Source organism: Polypterus senegalus, chromosome 6, assembly GCF_016835505.1.
Source record: "Polypterus senegalus isolate Bchr_013 chromosome 6, ASM1683550v1, whole genome shotgun sequence".
Lineage (NCBI taxonomy): Eukaryota > Metazoa > Chordata > Cladistia > Polypteriformes > Polypteridae > Polypterus > Polypterus senegalus.
In genome coordinates, this window is record NC_053159.1 from 160547470 (window position 1) to 160563571 (window position 16102).

The window sequence follows — 16102 nt, forward strand, 5'->3', positions numbered from 1 at the left end:
CCCTAGGGGTGACAACATCAGCTCAAAAATGTCATCCACATCAACAACATCACCAACATATGGGGATGTATTGATAATCAGATAATGGTCTCACTTAGTGAACTCGCCAGGCACAACACGAAAGAGAAGACCTGCAAATGAATGCATCTGGAAATTCCTGATGACATCAACATTATATTGATAGAAGCTGAAAAACTCATTTAATATAACGACCTGGCAAATGGACTCCTGAAGATCAGGGTACCACTAGCAGTGCTGAGAGCTGGCAGAGGGCAGGAGATCACACTTCTTTTAAAATGTTTTAGTTTACAGTGCCCTTCACAATTTTCCCTTGATTTACCCCTCTGCTCTACAGTATAGAATTCTAAATCAAACACTTCAGACGTGATTAAATTGCACATTGCTGACTTTTATTTAAGGATGTTTGCATACATTTCAGTGACACCTTGTAGAAATGATACCACTTTTTCTACCTGGTCCCCCCAATTTGGGCACCAATATGTTTGGGACATGCAGTAGCAGTGGCAGGTCTATTAAAGCCATCATATTTAATACTCGGTTGCATATCTATTGAATTAAATGACCACTTAAAGTCTGTGATTCATAGACCTCACCAGGTGCAGAGTATCTTCTCTAATGCAGCCGTCTTCAGCTCATTCTTTTTTTGGGGGCTTGTCCCTGTAAGTTTTCTCTTCAGCATATGGAAAGCCTGCTCAATTGAAGTTAAATCAGGTGACTGGCTTGGCTATTCAATAATTTTCCATTTTTTTAGTTTAGAAAAACACCTGTGTTTCCTTAGCAGTATGTTTAAGATCATTATCTTGTTGTAGGAAATCAAGCAGATCAGATGTTTCTATACACCTCAGAATTCTTTGTGTGACTGCCATCAGCAGTTCTTTCACTAACAAGTGTGCCAGGACCTGTGGCAGCCATACATGCCCAAGCCATAAAACCCCCACCAAAATGTTTAACAGATGAGGTTGTATGCTTTTCATCTCCACACTTTGCTCTTGCCATCACTCTGATGAGGTTAATCTTTCTCTCGTTTGTCCAGAACACTTTTATCCATAATTCTGCAGGCTCTTTTAGGTCCTTTTTCACAAACTGTAATCTGGCCATCCTGTTTTTGTGGCTAACTAGGGGTTTACATCTTGAAGTGTGGCCTCTGTATTTCTGTTCATGAGGTCTTCTGCTGATAGCCGTCTCTGACACATCCACATGTGCGTCCTGAAGACCATTTCTTAACTGTCAGACAGGAGTTTGGGGCTTTTTCTTTACCATGGTGAGGATTTTTCTGTCAACAGCAGTGAAGGTCTTCCTTGGCCTACCAGTGCCATTGTGATTACTGAGCTCACCAGTGTGTTATTTCTTCTTAATGATATTCCAGACGATTGATTTAGGTAATCCTAAGTTTTTACTGATGTCTTTAATGGTTTTATTTTTCTTTTTCAGCCTCATAATGGCACAGCTGTTGTCCTCACATTGAACAAGGGCAACTACTGACTCCAAAGGTATTCTGCATCTTATGGCTATGCTAATGAAGCAATGAAACACACCTAGGGAATCATAAACACCTGTGATGCTAATTTTCCAAAACATTATGGTGCCCTGGCATAGGTGGACCATGTAGATAGCGTTGTCTTTTCTACATGGTGTGGCCAAAATGTGTACAAATATCTTTATAGTCTGCAATGCGCACTTTAATCACGTCTGAATTGTTTGATTTATAATTTTAAAACTGGGGAGTGGGAGGGGGTAAATCAAGAAAAAAACTTGTCTTTGTCTCAAACATTATGGAGGTCATTGTAAATCTCTTTGACTTCTTCAAATATGAATCTCTAATGCAAAAGGGAATTACACACTCACTGAGGGAATTCTTAAGACTGCCATAGTAACACTGGGTATGGCTTCCTTTTCCTTTGAAAACAGCCTAATTTCTTGGTGACGTAAATTCAACAAGATGTTGAAAACATTCAAATGAGGTCCATCTCTATATATATATGTAAAATCCAATATTTGTCTGTGTGTATGTTTGTCCGCTTTTCACGAGAGAACTACTTAACGCAGCGTTTCTCAACCTTTAAGTATTTGTGACCCAAGTTTTCATAACAGTTTTAATCGCGCCCCCCCTAACGTTTTTTTGAAAGGAGCCCACTAATACCAATTTGTTCTTTTTTAATTAATGATGAACTTTTATCGACATTTATCTAACTCTATATTTATTTTTCTAGTATCAGAATGTAGTTTAAGTTAATTTGTTTTGGTTTCAATAGATGTATTTTTCATATTTTAGATTCTTGTACTTCTTTTATTCACATCTTCGCACCCCCCTTTTTGTTACTTTGCGCCCCCCTAGGGGCGCCCCCCCATAGGTTTAGAACCACTGACTTAACGGATTTAGATCGAGTTTTTCTATAATTTGCTTTAACATTCCGGTTGATTTTGTGACCTCCCTCATCGCGCTAAGCACCATAGTTTCCTCGCGGTACCAAATTTATTTGTGCGAATACAAGAGACATCCAGTGGGCCAAGGGGAAGAGGTGGGGCCCTCCTCACTCACGTGCCAGCCGAGGGGTGTATCTTTCATTTGCTTAGCTAGCAAACGAGAGAACTACTTAACGGATTTAGATCTCGCTCTTTTCTAGAATTTGCTTGAACATTCTGGTTGATTTTGTGATTTCTCTCATCGTGCTAAAAATCATAGTTCGCTTGCCGGAGTGATACATTGACGCAAATCTGAGACTGAGGTTAAGGGCCAAGAGGAGTGGGAAACTTGATGTCAGGAGTAGGGAGCAGAGCAGGACCCTACTCACTATCCTGTTTCACTTCTACGCGGGCCGAGCTGTGGGGGACGGCTAGTGTTGACATAATTGCATCACGCAAGTTCTGCAGATTTGTCAGCTTCACATTCATCCTGCATTCTTCATTCTGCCACATCCCAAAGAGTTTCAATTGGATTCTGGTTAATGGGAAGGCCACTGATGAATGCTGAACTCATTGTCATGTTCATAAAACCAGATTGAGATGACTTTTACTTGGTGACATGGTGCTTTATCATGCTGGAAGCATCCTTTAGAAGATTGGAAAACCTTAGCTATGAAAGGATGCATATGGTCAGTAAAAATACTCAACTAGGTCATGGCATTCAAGCAGTGATTGTTTTGGTTTCCAAAAAGAAAACATTCCCCACACCATTGCACCACCAGCCAGGATGGTTAATATAAGGCAGATTGGGGGCAAGGATTAATGCTGTTAGTGCCAAATTCTGACCCTATCGTCCTCAGCAGAAATTGAGAATTATCAGACCAGGTTATGCTTATCCAGTCTTCAGCTGTCTGGTTTTGGTGAGCCTGTGCCCATTGCAGCCTCAGCTTTCTGTGCTTGGTTGACACTGTCTTCTGCCCATCTGCCTCAAGGTTCAGCATGTCGTGCAATCTGAAAAGCACTTCTGCTCATGCTAGTTGTACAGAGTGGACATCTGAGTTACCATAGTCTTTCTCTTAGCTTGAATCAGTTAGGTCAGGGGTCCTCAATCCCAGTCCTGGAGAGCCGCAGTGGCTGCAGGTTTTTGTTCTGACCTGGTTGCTTAATTAGAAAGCAATTCTTGCCAATAAAGCTATGAAATTAAATTAACTCTGCTATGTCAGGTCATTCTCATATCCTAGATTTTCTTTCCCTTTCTATCATGCAAATGATTTGAAGGCTAAAATGGACGAGTAATTCTCAGTCCTTCACTTTTTTCTCTTCATTTTTCTTCCAAGTATTTAATTAAACCCAATAGTGCAGATAAATACACACAGGTGTAAATGTAAATAAGCTAAATGGAGAAATGCTGCTCTCTCTTGTCATTTGCATGTTATTGATAATAAGGAGCAATTAAAATAGCTGTTTAAGACAAAATTAAGCAATAAGGGCTCAAAATCACTAAAGTGAAGCAGAAGTGTTACTTTAGCAATAAGAGCAACTGGGTTGGAGCAAAAACCTGCAGCCACTGCGGCTCTCCAGGACCGTGATTGAGGACCCCTGAGTTAGGTCATTCTCCTCTGGCCTCTCTCATCAACATCAACAGAACTGCCACTCACTGGATGTTTTCTGCTTTTCACATTATGCTTAGTAAACTGTAGCAGACTATTATGTGTTAAGATCCCAGGAGATGAGCAGTTACAAAAATACTCAAGCCAGCCTGTTTGGCACCAACAATCATATCTCGGTCAGAATCACTGAGGTCACATTTTTCCCTATTCTGGTGATTATTGTGAACATTAACTGAATCCTCTGACCAGTATCTGAGGATTACAGTATATGTATTGGGCTGTAGCAGCCACAAGGCACTCAGATTCTCACCATCTTAAAACTGTATTATATTTAGGGGATCCCAAGAACACACCCAGCATTGATTCAGCTTGCACAGTCACACACACAGACACATAATACAACAACTCAAATAAATCAATAGTCAAGAATGTATTGCATAAATAATATAAAAATAAAATAAAAATAATAACAAATAATGCACATGCAATATTCCACCCAAAATAACCCTAATGGTGATACAAACAAAGCCTGATGATACACTAGCACCAAATGACCAAAAATAAACACTCACGTCAAAAGTTTAAACACAGTCCAGACTTAGTTTGTGTGAGTGTATTCCAACAAGAAGTGTGGCCACGGGATGTGTGGTAGGCAAATTGGGTGATTGCTTCTTCACGTGTAAGCAAGATCAGCTTAGCCGGTTTCCTCATTAACGTACTGAGGGATGTTAAGCAGAGGACCCGCACACACAAGTATAAAGAGTCTCAGTAGGACTTAGAAAGGAAAGAGAGAGAGGGTAGGATATCAAAAGCAAAAATTGGAATGGACTAACTGTGCAGTTGGGAATGTGAGCTGGTGTGGTTGACAGGAGGCATGGCAGTCAGGAGGTTGCATGATAAGGGAGAGGAATGGAGATCGAAGTGTGGGTTGCTCTTGTTGAGAATTTGGAGAATCTGGAGAGACTGTTGGCTTCATGGATTGTCTCTATGTATGACCAAACAATCCTCGTGTGGTAGGACGATGGAACCTGGGTGTGTGAATCCTGAGGTGGCTGGGAGGAAAGCCAATTTAGGGATGATTGTGCTTTCTGGTGTCTCAACTTTGCTATGGAGATCCGATGGGTGAGTGGAGGAGAGGACCCAATTTTAGTTGTTTTAGTGTTGATTTTATTGTGAAACATATTTATTGGGGGTGGTATGGTGGCTCAGTGGTAGCGCTGCTGCCTTGTAGTAAGGATACTGCATGGAGTTTGTATGTTCTCCCCATGTCTGCATGGCTTTCCTCTGGGTGCTCTGATTTCCTCCTACAGTCCAAAAATATACAGGCTAGGGGGATTGGTGATGCAGAATTGGCCCCGGTGTGTGTATATGTGTCTGTTCGCCCTGTGATGGACTGGAACCTGCCTTGTGCCCCATGCTAGCTGGCATAGGGTCTGGCACCCACAACCCCCCTGCAACCCTATTCAGGAGTAAATGGGTTGAAAATTAGATTTATTGGATTATCTGTTTATTTAATTATTGATTTTGTATCTCCACACATGAGCACTAGCTTTTATTGGGTTATTTATTGCTTCATTTATTTAATGAACTGCACTGCACTTAATTTGTTTAAGAATACACCATCTTGCTTGGTGGTGTGTACTCATTACACTAGTCCATCTTCGGTTCATGACTATCAATGTCCCTGGAACAGTAAGATGCCAAGGCTGGGGGCTCCCAGGGCATCCCACATAGCAGTAGTAGTGGTGGAGTCACAAGTAGAGTACAAAAATTCCTAGTTATATGTTTGACCACCTTGCAACATGTTGACACTCATAGTGCCATGACAAACAAAGTGTACTTTTAGTTGTAATGGTCGCAGAGTGGTTCACTGGATAGCACTATTGCTTCATGGATTCTACCCCATGCTTTTACTCTGGGCACTTTGGTTTTGCTCCCATGTCACCATAGCTGTGCGCATTAGATTTAACTGGAGATTTTAAACTGGCACCTGTGTGCCCTGCATGCCCTGTCCAAGGCTACTGGGATAGGCTCTGACCTCATGTGAACCTCGGTTGGATCAAGTGGTTTAGAGAATGTTACATTACGATCAAAATGTAGACATGTTTATGATTTTAATGGTTAGCAAAAACCCTGTCTTAAGATAAAGAATCAACCTTGGTGTGAAACCTGCAATGATTATCATCTAGCAGAAGTACATTGTGTCTTTTGTGTCGAGAATTCTATCTGTGGTGTAACAGTTAAAAAAGAGACAGACTGATGATGCGCTGGACTTCAAAAAATAAGCCCTAATGGCTAACAGTAATTTGAAGCGAATGGTGCTGGATAAAATGCACTTACTACAAAACAAAGTGCATCACTTAATGACTGGGTGCAAAAAATAAAGTGTACAGATGCTGCTGGCAGATACACCATAGGTCTTAAAGTGCCACCCCAGAGCAACTAAAACATAAATGCTAGATTGAATTCGAAAGCTAAATGTGAGGACCAGTTCCAGTTATTATTATTATTAAAACAACAACAACTATATTAAAGACACTAATAAAAAATAGGCAAACATCTAGTAATGAAAACAACAAAAAAGAACTTGTCCGAATATTTACATAAAAAAACACAACATTGTTAATCTAACAGAGTCTCCTGGGAGATGGTGTTGTGTTCCAGATGCACAAGACATAAGGCAGGAATTGGGTTTGAATGGGGTCCCACCCCTCACAGAGCCCACTTACACACATACTGGTGATTTAGAATCACCGGTTAACCTGATAAGGACACCCTTAGGATGTAGGAAGAAGAAGATCACATCGCCTAGAGGAAAAGAAAAACAAACTGCTAAAAATTCAGACTCCACAGAGGCAATAAACAGACTGGGATTTGAACCTGGAATTCTAGGACTGTGAGGACGCGGCACGGACCTCATGTCACCTTTTCATTTCATGTCTTTAAAAACAGAAAAAGATGCTGTTTGTCTCTAGAGTCAATGTTTTTCGATTTCAGCTCAGGAAGTACACTATCCTCACCCACTTTAAGGATGTTAAGGAAGTATTTTACATTGTCATGATTGGAAGAAAGCTGAAAACAGTTATTTACCAGATTCTGAGGGTTTGTCACCTGAAGTTGCATGTCCCTGTTCCTTTTATAGGAGCCTGGTTGATGTTGTAAATTATTCTTTATACAGGGTCATTTCTAGAGTTGTATATGCAGTATAATTACTTGGCCTCTTGAAGGAGTCAACTGTCATGACCACAATCTGCTTTCATGTGGTCAGAACACAAACTGTAAAAGCATAGTAATCGCCTAATTTGTAGACGTAAGTGATGCATTTGCCAGTAATGTCAGCCCCAAAAGCACAAACAAAAGTTAAACATACAGGATAATAATAAGAATCACCATTTTGACACAGTCTGTCCTATCTACCATCAAGATGCCTAAGAGACTGTTCTCCTCTCTCTTCAGAAGAGGACTTGCAAGTGTCTGGAGAAGGACACATCTCCAAAAATAACTGAAAATCCTCTGGAGTTTGTCCAATAGAACAGGGGTCGCCAATTCCAGTTTTGGAGGACCACCGTGGCTGCAGGTTTTCATTCTAACCCTTTTTTAATGAGTACCCTGTTTGTACTGCTAATTAACATCTTGTGAATTCATTTTAATTGAGTTCTCTTTTAAGATTTGTTCCCCTGAATTTCTTCCTTGTTTATCTGAATTGCTTCATTTCTTTACTTAAATGGCATCCAAATAGAAATGAAATGTGAAGTTAGGGACTCAAAAGAAGACCAGCTAAGTATGGGCCTGAAACTCCAACCAGTTTCACTCTAACCAGCTGCTTAATGAGGTGCCAATTCTTGTTGTTACAGTAATTAAATCTGTTCTTTTTTTTATTTTATTGTAATCATTCCATACAAATCAATCAATTTTTACAAAAAGTAGGATTGAGAACAAATCGACCACCACCCCTCATGCAGCCTATTGTTACATTGGTAGTTATAATTATAAGGATTCAAAGGATAGATTAGATATAGATATACCCTGCTCTTTCTCCCTCCCCCCCCCTTAACCTCCCTCCCTCCCATTTTGCCTCCCCACATGAGGCTGGTCCCCACCTCACGCAGTCCCCTGACATACCCAGAGACAGAGCATTAAATCTGTTCTTTAATTCCATGGCTTGTTGCTGCTGTCAATTTTGCAATAGCAGACATTTCCAAAATTGTTGATATTCTCTTTTCTAGCACTGATACAATGTTTTTTGGACCTGAGCAGGTTGACATTCCTGAGACCTTCACCTTTCTTTATTTTCAGATATTGTATGATGAACACCAGTTGTTTTTGGCGCATTTTGTATCTTATTATTGTTTGGCAGCTAATTAAGGAAAAGGACACAATTAAGGGGTCTGAGTCTTCAAGAGCAAGTCAATTAAAATTAGTTCAAAAGAAGTTAATTAGCAGTAACAACCGGTCACTCATTAAGAAAAGGGTTAGAATGAAAACCTGCAGCCACGGTGGTCCTCCAGGACCAGACTTGGCGACCCCTGCAATAGAAGAAAGAAACTGGAAATCAATCCCTTCTGGTTAGGAGGCCAAGGGACTGGTTAAAAGAAAACCAGGGATCAGGAATGACAATAAAAATCAGGAATAAATAAGATAAGACACTCCACCACAATGTAGCCACAGACATAAATGCAAACATGCAAAATAGGGAATAAACACCTATACAGTCTAAAAGAGTGGGGAAATAATATTAACAAACAGATCCATTCTGCAAACTGAGAAGGAACAAAACTGTAAACTTTGCTTGGATTGTTTTATAATCTCAACTTTAACTTTTATTACATTTATCTGTCCGCTTAGGATTGGAAACTTTACTGAGTGTTACAAACTAAGGAGCTCCTAAGCACAATGGGCCCAAAAATCTCAAAAATGCCCACTAGAGCGGAGGGAAAACCATCAAACCACATCTATTCACAACAAGGGCAAATGTTGAATCTGTATAAATAAAAAGGTTTACGTTCACAAAAAGGCACTGAAAAACAGTGAAACTCCAAAAAGCACGAAAGGCAAAAGGAGTTGCCTGAAGTAGTCAATTATGTGATAGTATCTCAATACACGATACAAAGAGTGGTCAAAAAACAGAGCACAGTGAGCAAAATTCAGAAAAGCAATAATCAAATGAGAAGCAAAAAAAAAACACCAGAGAGCTCACCAATGCCGCAGCATTCAATGATCTGCAAGGAATTGTAGGTTTTCCTGAGCCTTTATTGGGCTGAGGGCAGTCCTTAGGGGTGATGGTGGGTCCTGAGGAACTACCTACAAGACACATGAAACATATCAGTAAATACATAGTGTCACACACGCGTGAATAAGGGACAGTGAAAGAGCTTGATTGCGTGTGAAACCACGAGAAAAGCGGAACTAGAACATGGTACTAATGTTCTTCTCTCCTTCACACCCACAGGAAAACACCAGAATAAAAAGCTGTTACCTCAAAAACTACTCTGATCTCCAATTAAGAACATGTCTGTCCCACTCCATGGAATCACATCACTTCTGGTCTTCTCCTGATGACTTCAGTTCCATCCCTCTGTTCCTGACATCATCTCCGGGTCCCTCGATCCCTGTCACTTTTGTTATTTCATTTCCTCCCTGTCATTAAGTTCTCTATAAAAGCTCAGAGCAACCATGATTGAACTGTCAAATGTCTATGAGTATTTTTTACTTGTTTTTGACCTTGTTGCCAGGAACTGGATTCTATGGCCAGTATACGAGGAGGCTCCCCAACTCTTTACCTGTCTTGTCTTGTTTCATTTCTTACAATAGATACATATAAACTAAATAACAAGCAAAATTAACACTAACAAAGGAAATACAGATGGCATTTGAACCCCAGCCAGGGAAGGAATGCAGGCTGAAACACAACAATGAGCTTGTATACTGGTTGGTTGCACCCTTTTCAGTAGTCACAGCATGTTTTACATGGAAGAATATTTCAGACAAAATTGGAGTACAAAAAATACACAAATAATTGTATTTTGAAACGTGGCCTTATATAAATAAAAACACAATGATAGGTGAACCTAAGTAATACTGGATGACAATTTTTTAAAATTTTGCTTTGGGAAAGATAAACATAAGTTAAGTTTCAGATTGACTGTATCATGTAGGAATATGGAGATAAATAAAATCAACTTTTATTCAATTCAGTGTGTTTAACCTCTTGATGATGCTGATAAATTGTATTAGTTCAAACAAGCTAAACAGTTTTTGCCTCTGATTTTCGTTTGTACTCCGCATCTGAAGCTTCTTGTTTCAGTGTCCAACAATACAAGTAGTCGGCTGGCATTGATGGATTCCCTTTGCCCTGATATTGCATTTCCAACATTCCAATGTCCTGGTGAAACCTTTTGCCAAGCTCGTCACTGAATGCACCAAGAATAGCATTGGATTGTAAATCCAGGCGTGAATACTGAAAATTATTCTTTAGCGACATGTTGCATTTTATGGTTTTATACTCCTGAATAATGTTGTCAGCCAGCTGGATGTAGTATGGTGCTCTGTAGTCACTAAATAAATTCTCAACAACACCTATGAATACCTTCCATTAAAGTTCCTCTGGCCTCATTAGCAGATCTTCAAAAAACTTGCCACTACTGATGCTGATTTGTGGCCAACAAAAATACCTTCCTTAATCTTGGTCTGAGGTTTTCATGGATGCTTTTTTCTCAAATATTGAAATCCATCATCTTCCTTGTTCACCGCCTTCATCAAATATTTCAAGTTTTATATGAAGAGGAGCCCAAATATCTTTGATGCATTGACAAGTGTTTTATATGCCTCACTTTTCTGGCCTGCAACCAAATTCTCGTGGAGCAGCCATTTCTTTAAATGTATTGAGACTCTTTAGCCTGGTTGTCCTATTCACAAATAAAACAACAGGCCTTGGGATATCTGAGTGGCATTCCTAGCAGGAGCGTGACTACTCTTAGATAACCACGGGTGTTTTGTACTGTATATGTTTTAACAACAGTTCCATGTTTTCTTAGGTTTTTTAATGTGTAATGCATAGTTAATTGGTATTAAAAGGTGGACATTGCCATTGTGGGTGACATGGTGGTGCAGCGGTGGCATTGCTGCATCACAGTAAGGAGACCAGGGTTCACATCCTGGTACCACACTGTAGGGAGTTTGCATGTTCTCTCCAAGTCTGCATGGGTTTCCTCCCACAGTCCAAAGACATGCAGGTTAGGTGGACTGGCAATACTGAATTAGCCCTAATGTGTGGTTGAAGTATGTGAATGTTTGCCCTCCAATGGACTGGAACCCTGTCCAAGGTTTGTTCTGCCTTGCCTGCTCTATGTTAGCTAGGACAGGCTCCAGCAGACCCCTGCAACCCATTTCAGGACTAAGCGGGTTAGAAAAAACAACTGACTAACTGAAACATAAGTCAATGTGAAGTTATATGAAATACATTTTAAGATATCTTGATACCTTGCACCCTATGCTAGCTGGGATAAACTCAAGCAAACCCCAATTCCCCTATTCAAGGCTAAGTGGGTTTGAAAATGACATGACATGACATTGCCATTGTGTAATGAGACAGCTTTCAACTTAACAGTGACAAATAAAAAAAAAATCACCATTATAGTGGGTCATTCTGACACCCGAAAGATATGAACAGCTCGTCAGTGTCTGTGAAGAAACAGGTTGTCAACCTGTGCAAAGAAATCTGTCAGATTCTTTTTAGTGGCTCTGAAAGACTGACATTTTTGCACCTGGTAACAGCAAACGCCATCCTTATAGTCTTGAACCAAGTAGTTCTGCTTTTGCTTTTGTCAAACCTCAGACCATGACCAGGGGTCAGATTTATAAAACTTGTGTATGTACAAAAAGGACTCTCGAAATGTATATGTAGCTTTCCAAAAGTCACGAATTGTAAAAGAAACCTTGATGGGAATGCTTGCATACTTTTATGGCAACCCTGACCTGTCCGTATGCAACATTTTTTTTTTTAGAAAGTGTAAAATGACAACACCCTCGATCAAGTAGAAAAAAATGCAGACAAACCCGTTAAATAATGACTCTTCCGTATATTAATTTATAACACTGAGTCGTTATTATAATGTGTGTTGATGTGACAAACATATTAACCTCAACAGTGATGATGCTCCCTTTTAAGAGGTCCAATGCTGCGTATTTGCTCTGAAGAACTTTTAGTTTTTTCGTCAGTTTATATTGGCTACCTGGTTACTTCAAAAGATTAGAAACCAAATTGCAGTAGAAACACAGGCATAATTCACTCCCTATGTACAGAAAGCTACAAATCTCATGCCCAATAACCTATTTATAGTCTAATGGTTTGACAAACCATAGCTTGTTTCACATGGCTTAAAGATGACGCAAATCGTTACATTTGGAGGGAACAATCTTTTAGGGACAGGTCAGATTTTTTTGCCCACAATAATGACTGGGTTATGAGCTGATTTAGACTTTCAACAGGTATTGTCTTGGAAGTATGTGTTGAGTTTTCCTAGGTATTATAAATACAGACTACTTGAAATTTTGCTCAATCTGTTAATATCAATGTTTTAACAATGGTTGCTTTCTGGCACATACCAGAGGGAACTGGCTGACAGATCAGGAATATCTCAGCCATGCTTTAGCTCAATCATGTCTGCCATGCTGGAAGCTGGTGAGTGACAAAGCACCACATTTATTTTCAGTATGGCTTGGTTGTGCATGCCATCCAATGCATTGTTGTATCTTCATCTGCCTCATCTCGGCTCTGTGTCTCATGTGGGTTTGGTACTGGCAAGCGCTGATCTCATGGCTAAAGGCAGAGTAGGGTATTCAATAGATTTTTTATTTTTAGTAAAGAAGCCAGAGACATCGATCACACAGAAATAACAGTCCATTATGTGATCCCGCTGTTCTCATTATATCATTGGAATCGTGAATGGCGTTGACTTCTGCACACCTCTGAGCCAAACATCAGTGCATATTGCACAAAAAATGTGTTGTTGTTGAAGTTAGTACTTTACTTACACCAATAATCATGTTTTGTTTTACATTTTTTATTTAATTTAGACCAATTTGCAGAGATCTCTTTTCACTTTGACACTAAAGAGTATTTTTCTGTTGCTCAGTGTCAAAAAAGCCAAATTAAATCCATTGTGATTCAATGTTCTATAACAATAAAATGTGAAAACTTTGAAGTGTGTGAATACTTTTTTATATGCACTCTAGTTAGGGTGATGTATGTGTGGAAGTCAAGGATATTAGGCTTAGTAAGTTCAGAGTTTGTCCATTTTTAATATAGAGTTACCAACACATAGCTTTGGTGCAAGAGCGGTGTTTGGGGGTGGCAAGTGGGGCGACTGCCCCAGGCCCCGCACCTAAGGGTGCCCTGCTTTTGATGTCCGCATGTCCCGTTAAAGCAGACTTGTCAAGTTATAGTCTCTAGTTATATTTTGATAAAGTCTGCATGTTATCTTGCAAAAATTTTGCTGAATACTGTAATGAGAAAATCCGGTGAATGTTAACATTATTTTTAAAAAAATTCTCATGGAAGTTTATACAGTCCACACATACTGGTAACAGCATTTGATGTAACTGGCCCAGCATGGGGTTAGTCAGCCCCAGGCTCCACACACCCCTAAGGCCACCTCTGCTTTGGTGGGTTCAGAAAATGGACTGATGAAAATGAAGCGAAAGCCCATTACATTATACAACTTTTCTCCACTCTTACTTAACCAATATTATTTAGTTTCACCAGTAGTCACTTAATAGAAGTTATTTGAACAGAGGACCATTTCTGGGCATAACAATTTAAACACGTTCTTTTTTAATAGTAGTCAAAAAATAAATGCAATTATAAATAGCAAAATAAATAATGTTAACATTCTGCTTACCATGGGTTCAGAAAGTATTCAAACCCCTTCAATTTTCAAACTCTTTATTATGTTATAAATTTCATTTTTAAATAGATGCAGTACATTTGCCATGTTTTGCTCATCAGTCTACATTCCATAACCCATAATAACAAAGTCAAAATATATTTTCAGAAAAGTTAGCAATTTTTTTAAAGTTGGAGGTGTAACAAATACAGTATATCAGCCACTACATGATGAAGTACATGGCAAAGAGAATTAACATTTAGAGATATCTCAAAATGAATTTCAGATATCTTAAAATGCATTTTACTTTTTAAATGATATGAAACTCCTTTTGAGATATCTCAAAAAATATTCCATCACATTTTAAGATGTTTGCAATACATTCTGAGATGAGTCAAATGCATTTCAAGATACCTCGAATACATTTTGAGAGTATCTGATATTGCTCCTGCTGCTTTTTAAGATATCTGAAATACATTTCTGTAACATTTCCCTTTCCTTTCAATGTGACTTCCTGTCTTTTTTAAGATATCTTGAGGTGCTTTTGAGATACCTAGAAATGAGCAGGTACTTATTTAGAGATATCTTGAAATGCATTTCAGGTATCAGAAAGCTGACAGGAAGATATTTTAAGATATCTGAAAATATATTTGAGATATCTTGAAAATTGTATTGTAGATATCTGAAAATGTTATTTAGTTATCTTGAAATGATTCAATCTTTTTAAAAGATATCTTAAATGTATTGGAGAGATCTTGAAATACAATTTGCGCTACCTTGTCATACATTTTAACATATCTGAAATGAAGCAGAGACCCATTTTAAGATATCATGAATTGAATTTGAGATACTGTACTTTAAAATATCTTTTAGATGTAGAGATATCTCAGGTTGAATATTTGGATATCTTAAAATGCGGTTTACTTTTTAAGATATCAGAAACTTGTATCTCAAAATATGGTCATTTACATTTTAAGATACCTGAAACAAATTTTGAGATGTCTCAAAATGACGCTGCATTTATTTTAATATATTTGAAATGCATTTTGTGACATCTTGAAATCACTTCCTGTAAAATTTCCTATTCCTTTAATGAGACTTATTTTTTTTAAGATATCTTGAAATGCATTTGAGATACTTCAAAATGGACAGGAATCTATTTTGAGATATCTGGAATTGTACTTCAGTTATCCCAAATTGTTTAGTAGATATTTGAAAATGGTAATGAGATATCTTAAAATAATGTCCTGTGTTTTTAAAGATGTCTTAAAATATATATATATATAAGATATCTTGAAATAAAATTACATTTTAGATATCTGAAATGGACCAGAAATGACAAATTTCAAGATATCATGAATGGAAGTTGAAATACCTAAAAATCTATTTTAGACATTTGAAACATAAGTCAGGATGGCGCAGTGGTAGTACTGCTGCCTCACAGTAAGTAGACCAGGGTTTGCGTCTCGGATCCTTCCTTCGTAGAGTTTGTATGTTCTCCCTGTTTCTGCATAAGTTTCCTCCCACTGTCTAAAGGAAATCCCAAATTGGTCCCAGCGTGTGTGTTTGCCCTGTGATGGACTGGAACCCTGTATAGAGTTTGTTACTGCCTTGCGCCCTATGCTAGCTGGGACAGACTCCAGCAGACCCCCACAACCCTGTTCTCGACTAAGTGGGTTAGAAAATGACTGCCAACTGAAACACAAGTCAATATGAAGTTTTATCGAAATACATTTTTAGATATCTTAGTTATGTTCCTAGATATCTTAAAATAACATCCAGATGATTTTTAAATATCCAAAATGCATTTTAAGATATCTCAAATACATTTTGAGATAGTTTAAAATAACTTTCTGTCCATTTTCAGATATGTGAAATACATTTTAAGATATCTCAAAATAACTTCCTGCTCATTTTGAGATATCTCAAATACATTTTAAGTTAAATCTCAAATTTATTTCAAGTTAAATTACTATATGCAGAAATTTACTTTGAAAATATATGCCATTTTACAAGAAATCATCTTGAGATATCTTGAATTCCATTTCAGATATCTTGATATCAGTCTGGTATGTACCCGAAACATTAGTAACAGAAACACTGCAATCGAAGCAGAAGACACATCTGGACGGGATTCCACTGTTTTCGCAAGTCACATTCACGTAATACCCTAGGATTCTTGAT